This window comes from Dama dama, chromosome 19 (assembly GCF_033118175.1).
Source record: "Dama dama isolate Ldn47 chromosome 19, ASM3311817v1, whole genome shotgun sequence".
Taxonomy (NCBI): domain Eukaryota; kingdom Metazoa; phylum Chordata; class Mammalia; order Artiodactyla; family Cervidae; genus Dama; species Dama dama.
The window spans coordinates 16729423-16739685 of record NC_083699.1 but is presented as its reverse complement, the minus strand read 5'-3'; the positions used below and the strand labels follow the sequence as shown (position 1 = coordinate 16739685).

The 10263-nt window shown below is 35.8% G+C and overlaps 1 pseudogene; it reads left to right on the top strand.

Annotated features, from left to right (window-relative positions):
* The first annotated feature begins 463 nt into the window (after positions 1 to 463).
* On the top strand, positions 464 to 1449 carry LOC133073882 (mortality factor 4-like protein 1; annotated as a pseudogene).
* Positions 1450 to 10263: the final 8814 nt, after the last annotated feature.

The window sequence follows — 10263 nt, the reverse complement described above, 5'->3', positions numbered from 1 at the left end:
CAGGAATTGAACCAGGGTCTCCTGCATTGCAGGCAGATTCTTTACCAGCTGAGCTACCAAGGAAGGCTGGATTATGATATAACATATAATAAATTAAATTTTTAATGTAATGGAAAGACATTGTAGGAGAGTAGCTCTCAAGCTCAGCAAAGCATCAGAGTTCCCTATCGGACTGGTTAAAATAAATTGCTAAGTTTCATCTTCAGATTTTTCTGATTCAGTAATTTTGGGAGTTGGGCCTGAGAATTTGCATTTTTAACAAGTTCCTAGGTGATGCTAATACTTCTGGTGCTGGGATCATATTTTGAAAACCACTGAAAAATGTTGAGTTAAACCAGGCCCAGGATGTAGAGCTGGTGGTGTCTGAAGGTGCGTCTCATGCGGAATTGGGTGGTATAGAGTAGCGGGTGCTGGTGGGGGTGGCTGGGAGAAGGAGGAGGCAGTGGTGGCAAATCACTTGTAAATGGTGACAAAGCAGGATCAGAGGCCTTAATTCCAGGAGTGTGAAAGAGTGTTGTCCTTTCATGGGACTCTTCTTTATTTTATTCTATTTTTGGGAGGATGGAGGGGGGCTTTTCTTTATGAACCAAACTGTGTGAAGGTAGCCATAAAGGATAAACAAGTGAAGTACATTACAGTGGTTGGAATAAAAATTGGGATGAATGGGTTCCAAAGTAGGGTACTCAAATATGTGGGCACCAATCTGCAGAAACAATGAGAACTTCAAAAAGCCAATCAGGAGCAGTATGCAGAGGGAAAGATCACGAAGGGCTGCCCCTGGAAAGAAGACCTCTGGTCTGCAACAGAAAAATGTTGAAGTGAAAACAAAGAAGAACAAAACATCTGGAAATAGAGAAGGTACCGATGAGACATCTCAGTCTCAGGAGAAAAGGGCCCAAGTAGATGCTACTGCTGAAAAATGAGGAAACATTCATGAACAGAGTTGAAGTTAAAATAAAGATTCCTGAAGAACTAAAACCATGGCTTTTTGATGAGTAGGACTTAGTTACCTGGCAAAATCAGCTCTTTTATCTTCCTGCCAAGAAGAATGTGGATTCTATTCTAGAGGATTATGCAAATTAAAAGACTCTCAAGGAAACACAAATAGTAAGGAGTGTGCTGTTTAAAGGAGTCCTGGAAAGGCTAAAGGAATACTTCAGTGTAAAGCTGGGCACTCAGCTTTACATTTGAGAGACCACAGTACTCTGAAATCCTCACAGACCTCTCTGATGCACCCAAGTCCCAGGTGTATGGAGTGCCACATTTGTTGAGACCATTTGCATAAATTGGAACAATGTTGGCCTATACGCCTCTGGATGAGAAAAGTCTTGCTTTATTACTGAATTATCTACATGATTTCCTAAAATATCTGGCAAGAATGTTACAACTTTGTTTAGTGACGGCACTTATGAAGTGGCTTCTCCAGAGTACCCTCAGAAAGCTGTGTGAGGCATTTATACTCACTTATGTTTGGATCTCTGTAAAATCATTTTTGTTTTTTAGTCTTTCTCTTGTATGAATAATGTACTTTGGAAATGTTAGTGTATAACAGGATTGTTGGATATCTGTTTGATTTCAAAGAGAGAAAATAAAAGAAGTTACAGCTACTTTTTTCTTTTTTTTCATTTCAAAGTTGCTACCAGGGTATTCAACGATGGCCAATAGAGAGACATACTGTAGAGTATTTCATTGCTTAATTGACAAAGCTGCTTTTGAATGCTTGTGGTTCTAGTGTGTAGTGATAGTACACACTTTTATAATATGTGTTAATGCTGTGTGACAAAATGCTTTGATTCCTAGTGCCAAAGGATCAATTCAGCTGAACACACATATCCATTTTCTGTCCCCGCCCCCCGCTTTTTTAATGTTGCTTGCTTCAAAAACCCATCCTTTACAAGTCATCCTTGTTGTTCATTAGGCATTTTATCTTTGCTCAGATTGTTGAAGGATGGTCACTTGTGTCATAGCTTTTGCATTTTATTACATTTTAACATGATAAATACATTGCAATTTGGCTACAGTTTTCTGGAAAAGCTAGTGTTTTAGAAATCATTTTTCAGATCATCAATAAATTTTTTCTTTAAATGTCTAAAAAAAAAGAAAAATGTTGAGCTACATAACTAAGACCAGTTTATAATTTGAAAGGGTCCAAAGGTTGATTCACAGGTAATTAAGATGAAGAGGTACAAGGGCAATTTCTGGCAAGAATAGACTTCTAATCATCCAAGTGGTAAGACATTAATTCTTTTTTTTTTTTTTAAGCTGAAAAGACTGGCAGGGAGGTTGCAGTGTATACAGTGAAAGGAAGGTGGTCAGAGAACTCAAATTCTTATTGGAGAGAGATGCAGATTGAGCAAGATCCTCCAGGTCCTTATAGGCCATGCTTGTCAAAAAATTAAAATATAAAGATGTATTGGATGGCTTTAAAGGAAAAACATCATCATCAGAATTATTTTAAATATTTGAGGGAATGCTAAACTGACAGGAAACTAGAACACTAAAAAGGATAAAAGAACAGGAAACATGTTGATTTCAAAGTTATAATGATCTGTTTCATGTGTCCCTATACTAATGAGTGTTAATACTGAAAATAATTTAGTTAAGTAAATGCATATGAAATAATTTTCAATATTTAGGTGACTGTAAAAATGTAAGTTATGTTTGGTATTATACTCATTTGTACTTTTCCAGTTCTTTCCTGGTGGCTCAGCTAGTAAGGAATCTGCCTGCAATGCAGGAGACCCAGGTCCAATCCCTGGGTCAGGAAGATCCACTGGAGAAGAGAATGGCAACCCACTCCAGCATTCTTTTTACGAAAGTAAAAGTGAAAGTCGCTTAGTTGTGGCTGACTCTTTGTGACCCCATGGACTAGACAGTCCATGGAATTCTCCAGGCCAGAAAACTGGAGTGGGTAGCCTTTCCCTTCTCCAGAGGATCTTCCCAACACAGAGATTGAACCCAGGTCTCCCACATTGCAAGTGGATTCTTTACCAGCTGAGCTACAAGGGAATATAGTCACCTGAAATTTGAAGACTAATTATTTCATATACATTTACTTAACTAACTTTATAATAATCACTTAAAGTAGATAGAAATTAATATCTCTCATGAGAATATAAAGGGCTTCCCTGATGCCTCAGATAATAAAGAATCTGCCTGCAGTGTGGGAGACCTGTGTTTGATCCCTGGGTTGGGAAAATCCCTTGGAGGCAGGCATGGCAATCCACTCCAGTATTCTTGCCTGGAGAAGCCCCAAGGACAGAGGTGTTGGGTGGGCTACAGTCTATGGGGTCACAAAGAGTTGTACATGACTGAGTAACTAAGCACATGCAAATATAAAGGGAGTTTTTATTAAAATGAACTGAATTCTTGATACTTAATCAAACAGATTTATGAGATATCTTGGAGATAACCTATAAAGTGAGTTCAGCCATGTCATAGGATTAGTCACAGGTTCACTAACACGTATTGACGAAAAAATGCAACTCCCTTTGGTGGTAAACATGCTAGTAAATAGGCTGAAAGAACCCCAGATGTATACTAGGTTGACTGAAATAGTCATATGTTTTCATTTCTCTTATCCATCAATCATTTATTGAGTATATGGCTTTTCAAAACAATTAAAGGAAATATTGGAAATTTAAAAAATGTTCCTAAAAAGAAAACATTAGATATCTTATTAATGTGTTTTACTTCATGTAGCTTAGGTACACTGTAAAGTAGTTTTATGTTATTCTACTTATCCAATACTATACCTCACACATACACACTCACATGAACATATGTATATACTCATATGCACCTACATTCACTATTCTGCATGAATTATTTCTTTTGTACGTTGTAGTTGTTGTTCAATCACTAAGTTGTGTCCAACTGTGTGACCCCATGGACTGCAACAGTCCAGGCTTCCATGTGCTTCACAATCTCCCAGAGTTGACTCCAACTCATGTCCATTGATTTGGTAATGCCATTCGACCGTCTCACGCTCTGTCTCCCCCTTCTCCTCCCGTCCCCAATCTTACCCAGCATCAGGGTCTTTTCCAATGAATCGGCTCTTCCCATCAGGTAGTCAAGCTATTGGAGCTTCAGTTTCAGCATTAGTCCTTCCAATGAATATTCCGGGTTGATTTCCTTTAGGGTTGACTGGTTTGATCTCCGTGCTGTCCCAAGGGACTCTCAAGAATCTTCTCCAGCACAATTCAAAAGCATCAATTCTTCAGTGGTTAGCTTTTATATGGTCCTCCTCTCATATCTGTACATGACTACTGGGAAAAAACAACTTAGACTATACAGATGTTTGTCAGCAAAGTAATATCTTTGCTTTTTAATGTGCTATCTAGGTTTGGCATAGCTTTCCTTCCAAGGGGCAAGTGTCTTTATTTTCATGGTTGCAGCCACCATCAGCAGTGATTTTGGAGCCAAGAAAATAAAATCTCTCTGTTTCCACTTTTTCCCCATCTATTTGTCTTGAAGTGATTAGACTGGATGCCAAGATCACAGTGTTTTGAGTATTGAGTATTTCACTCTCCTCTTTCACCTTCATCAAGAGGCTCTTTAGTTCCTCTTTGCTTTCTGCCATTAGAGTGGTATCATCTGCATATCTGAGGTGTTTCTATTTCTCCTGGCAATCTTGATTCCAATTTGTGATTCCTTCAGCCCAGCATTTCACATGATGTACTCTGCATATGAGTTAAACAAGGTGACAATATACAGCCTTGATGAACTCATTTCCCAGTTTTGTATGGGGAAACATAGAGATTAGATCAAAATAATATCCATAAGAAAGAACAAAAAGAAAGGAAGAGATAGAGAAATTAAAATAGCTCAATTTAAGAATATTATAATTTGATGTTGATGAAATAAGGAAATAAGGTAATTTCTGACTATTGTTCATTAGTAGACATTGCTGCCTGATTTTCTAATATTACCAAATTATACTACCTTCATGAGGCTGCCTATATTATATAGAAGGAAAAAATGGTGACATAATTTTGGCTAAAACAATGGAGATAAATCCAAGTTTATCAGTCATTTCTTAATGGAAATTTATATACTTTACCTTTTTCACTCATAAAGTCTGAATCCATTTTGTGACTTGGAGTACATTGATAAGAGTGTAGTTTCATGGTGAGGGAAACACTCCTACCTTGTAACCAAGCTGCTGATCCAAGCCTGATTAATGTAGTATTCCATCATACCATCTACATGAAATTTTTCAAGTATTATATCATACTAGCTACATGGAGAATTGCACAGGTCTATATATTTGGCATAATGTTAAGAGTAATTGGCAAAAGTTTATATGGCTCAACATTTAACAGGGCGTTTAGAACACCCCCCTCCCCCAATTTATTATTCCTATGACAAATATAACAGAGTGTGTTTTCTAAGAAAATTTAACAATTAACTCCTATTCCATATACTCTTTCTGCAATGTGGTCTTGTCATTTCTCCATCAAAAATTGGAGTATGTTTTTCAATTTCTTTCTCTCAAGGCAAGGGTAGTATGAATGTTCTACCATTAGAATATATCAGGAATGTTGCTGGTCTGTTAGTAAGCATTTGCCATTTCTTATCTTATGGGACACTCACTCTTGAGATCCTCTCACTCAGGAACGTCCTACCATGTTGTGTGAAGAGGAACCCAAGCCCATGTGGCAAGTTCATATACAGGAATTCTGTGCTACAACTCCAGCTTAGTTCCCAGCAGACAACCAGACAATTCTGCCATCCAAATTAGTGGGTCACCTGCTCTGAGTGGACCCAAATAGGGGATCTCAAGTAAGAATCACTCACCTAAGTGTAGTCAAATCACTGCACCACAGAGATACTTTGTTATAAGCCACTAAAATTGGGCCATTTGTTATGTAAGAACGGACAAGTGGAATATCAACAAACACTCCGGCTTGAAAGTCTGTAACTCCTTCATTAAGGAACTTAAAGAAGTCTCTGGAATTTTCTCTGGGCTTTGGAAATGCATATTCTGCTCTAAAGAATATTAGTTGTCAGGATACAAATTAGCTCAAAATTATGAATACCTGGTGACAAAATCCTTGTCCCAATAAGAACCTTCTAGGTACATGCTGATGAAGAAAAAGTGAAATGTCCTTATCTTTTGAAAATTTCTCCAGCCTCTCTCCCTTGATTTTTCCTATAGAAGGCAACTGCCTCTACCCTCCAAGTATACAATTTTCAGGGTTTATACTTACAGCCAAGGTTTTCTATAAGCATCTCTGTCTTGATTTGGGGGAAGAATGTTCTCACTCTCCTGATCGGTCTCAGTTCATCCTCCCAGTGATTGGATGTACTTTCTTGTCTTATACACAAGATCTTGCTGGTTCACAGTGATATAAAATTTTAGAATTTTAAAGTATGAATTATTATTCAGTGTTTCTAATGGTAGCCTGTCATCTAATTAAAGTGTTCATGTCATCACCTTCACCCTAAAAAAGTACAGATAAGATTAGATAAGTCGTTTCCAAAAGTTGTTCTTTTAATGATTTTTCCCCTCTTCATTGCATTATGACATTGAATTCAATATCCTATTTAGATTATTAGGTTAAGGAAGCTTCTAGAATTATAATACATGCTGTACTAAATTCTTTTCTTATCTACATACCTCTGAAAATTCAGCAATCACTTTGAATTGCTCTAATAAGGTCAATTTCTTCAGTAATTGTGTTTCATAAAGATACTTTCTTCAGTCACAAGAGGTAGTGGTCACTTATTACACAAGTTAGTCAAGTTAATTGGTCATAGGAATGAATTATACTTCCCATTGTTACTTTGAATTTTAGTTTTTTTATTTTTTTAATGGTGGAAAATTATTAATAAATTACAAACTGATAATGTCTTTTATTTAGGCAAATTTAAGGTACCTAGCTGTTGCATTTTTAAATATTCTTTAAGGTTTTATTTTTCTTTTTATTGATATACTTCAGATGCCAGGAGATTAATATACACTGTAACCTGGGCAGTGAATATAATTATTATTGCCATTGGAGAAATACAACTATGGAATTATAAGACACAAGAGACAGCAAAGGTTTTAAAAATCCAAGAGGGGTGATAGTTTTATTTTAGAACATTTATTATTATACAATCTTAGAAGTTGAAGATAGACTTAAAAAAAAAAAGCCAATAAAATGCTCATAGTGTTCCATTATTTGTTAAAGCCATCTGGAATTTGAGTACATTTTGTATCCTGTTATTTTCTGGAGAATAGTTATTTGATGGTATTTGTGCCCTTGCAGCATTTTAATACTTAGATACATCAGAAAAGTATTCCAATAAGCCACTGAAATTAAATGCAAAACACTGTTGCAACTACATTTAACTTACGTTTATCCATACTTGATGACAAATTAAGTAAATGAGAATACAATGTGGATTTTAACTTTAGCATGTTAACTTTGAGTGCCTTCTGTCTTTGCAAATTTATCACAGAAAAACAATACAAATATTTAGGTCACTGGATCTTTTAAAAGGCTAGGTTTCCTGAAATTGTAAATAAGCAAGTTATCTATTATGAAACAGCTTTTAAAAAACTAGTGTATGTTCAAAGTGTTGTAATGACATCTCATTGTTTCTTACAAAATTCTATTTTAGACTGAGGAGAAGAGATTGAAGTGTTCATTTTGTTCTTGTTGTTCAGGTGACTTCGACAACCTGGACTGCAGCACACCAGGCCTCCTTGTCCCTCTCTATCCCCTAGAGTTTACCCAAATTCATGTCCACTGAGTTGGGATGCTCTCCAGCCATCTCCTCCTCTGACTCCCTCTTCTTCTTTTCCCTTCAATCTTTCCAGCATCAGAGTCTTTTCCAATGAGTTGTCTGTTCACATCAGGCCACAGTATTGGAGCTTCAGCTTCATCATTAGGCCTTCCAATGAACATTCAGGATTGATTTTCTTTAGGATGGACTGGTTTGGTCTTGCAGTCCAAGAAACTCTCAAGTCTTTCCTAGCATCACAATTCAAAAGCATCAGTTCTTCAGCAGTCTTTTTGATCAAACTCTCACATCTGTCCCTGACTACTGGAAAGACCATAGCTTTGACCATATGGCCCTTTGTTGGTAAAATGATGCCTTTGCTTTTTAATACACTGTCTAGTTTTGTCATAGCTTTCTGTCCAAGGATCAGGCATCTTTTAATATCATGGCTGCAGTCGCCATCTATTGTAATTTTGGAGCCCAAGAAAATATAATATTTTACTACTTCTACTTTCCCCCTTCTATTTGCCATGAAGTAATGGAACCAGATGCCATGATATTATTTTTTTGAATGTTGGGTTTTAAGCCAGCTTTTTCACTCTCTTCCACCTTCATCAAGAAGCTCTTTAGTTCCTCTTCAGTTTATGCCATTAGAGTAATGTCACCAGCATGTCTGAGGCTATTGATATTTCTCCCAGCAATCTTGATTCCACTTTGTAACTCATCCAGCCCAGCATTTCTCATGATGTACTCTGCATATAAGTTAAATAAACAGGGTGACAATATATAGCCTTGTTGTACTCCTTTCTCAATTTTGCCAGTCAGCTGTTTCATGTAGGGTTTTGACTCTTGCTTCTTGACCCTCATACAGGTTCCTCAGCAGGTGGGTAAGGTGGTCTGGTTCTCCATCTCTTTAAGAGTTTTGTTGAGTTTGTTGTGTTCCACACAGTTAAAGGCTTTAGCCTAGTCAATGAAGCAGAAGTAGACGTTTTGGGGAATTACCTTGTTTTTTCTATGATCCAATGGATGTTGGCAATTTGATACCTGGTTTCACAACCTTTTCTAAATCCAGCTTGTACATCTGGAAGTTCTCAATTAAAGTACTGCCGAAGGCTAGCTTGAAGGATTTTGAGCATAACCTTACCAGCATGTGAAATGTGTACAATTATCTGATAGTTAGAACATTCTTTGACACTGCCCTTCTTTGGGATTGGAATGAAAACTGACCAAATTTGCTGACATATTGAGTGCAGCACTTTAAAAGTCTTCATGTTAGTGTTAAGACAAACTACATTTTGCTCCCCAGTGTAGATGGGCTGGGCTAGAGCAAAAGAAAGGGAGGGACCATATAAAAGGTTATTTTATTCTCTTAGTGATGATAAACTGGGCTAAAGCAGTGAATATGCAGATTAAAATATAGGAAGGTATTTGTAAGATATTAAAAGCATTGAACTTTTTGAACATAGAACTGACATAGAACTCAACACTGAATACTTTGCATTCTAATCAGATAAAGATGCTTTTAGAATAATAAGTAATAAAATAAATGAAATAAATTCTTTTCTGAGTACCGCCATTATTTTTTAAACTATCAAATAGCACAAAGGGATAAAAAGAGCAATGCTAAACTGCCAAATTAAAAATAAAGGATATATGTAAGTCACAATATATGTTCAATCAAGTCATAATGCTGTATAACTTAAACTTATACAGAGCTAAATGTAAATTATATCTCAATAAAATTGGGGGAAGTAAAACATGCTTCTGCCAGTTAACTAAATCTGTTTCAGCCTTTAAAAAAGAGTTGGAAAACTTGCTTTGTAAATATGTAAAACAAAAAACACTTTGCATCTAATAAATCCACTTTGAAAATAAATACAGTCCTTTTCAAAGTCAACAGCCTCATATTTTATAAAGATATTGTATAGTGTATAAAGTAGAGGATACATATTGTATACTCTATTGAGTATACATGTTGTATAAAGTATATTCAGAAGATATATACCTAAGTGTAACATAGACATTTAAAAAATAAGATATCTGACAAGTACAAATACTAAAAACAAACAAAAATATTTCATATTAAGAAAATTGAAATTCAAGGCAAAAGCAATTCAGTGTGGCATAAGTATCTTATTTCCATAATCATAACACTTGAAGGAAAATTAAAATAGCTGTTGATGCTTTTTATATAAAATAGCCTAGCATTAAATCATTGTTGGAAATAGAAGCATATATTAGAAAAGATTTTTTGTAAATCCTATAAGCATAAACTATATTGAAGATTAATCTTATAATAATTGAGGTCAATATTTATCTTAGGAGGTGAAACTTTAATACTTTTTAAATGAAAGATATTTATTAGCAATTCATAATGTTGAGGAAAGAATGGGGAGATTTTTACATAAGGAGCCAGGGTTAAGCTTATTAGACATTTCCATCCATGAATCAAAGATAAACTTTTGATTCAAAGAAAAACATTCTGTCAAAAGCCCAGTACAAGTAATACAACACACATAAGATGTTAGTACTAATGTAAAGACAAAACTA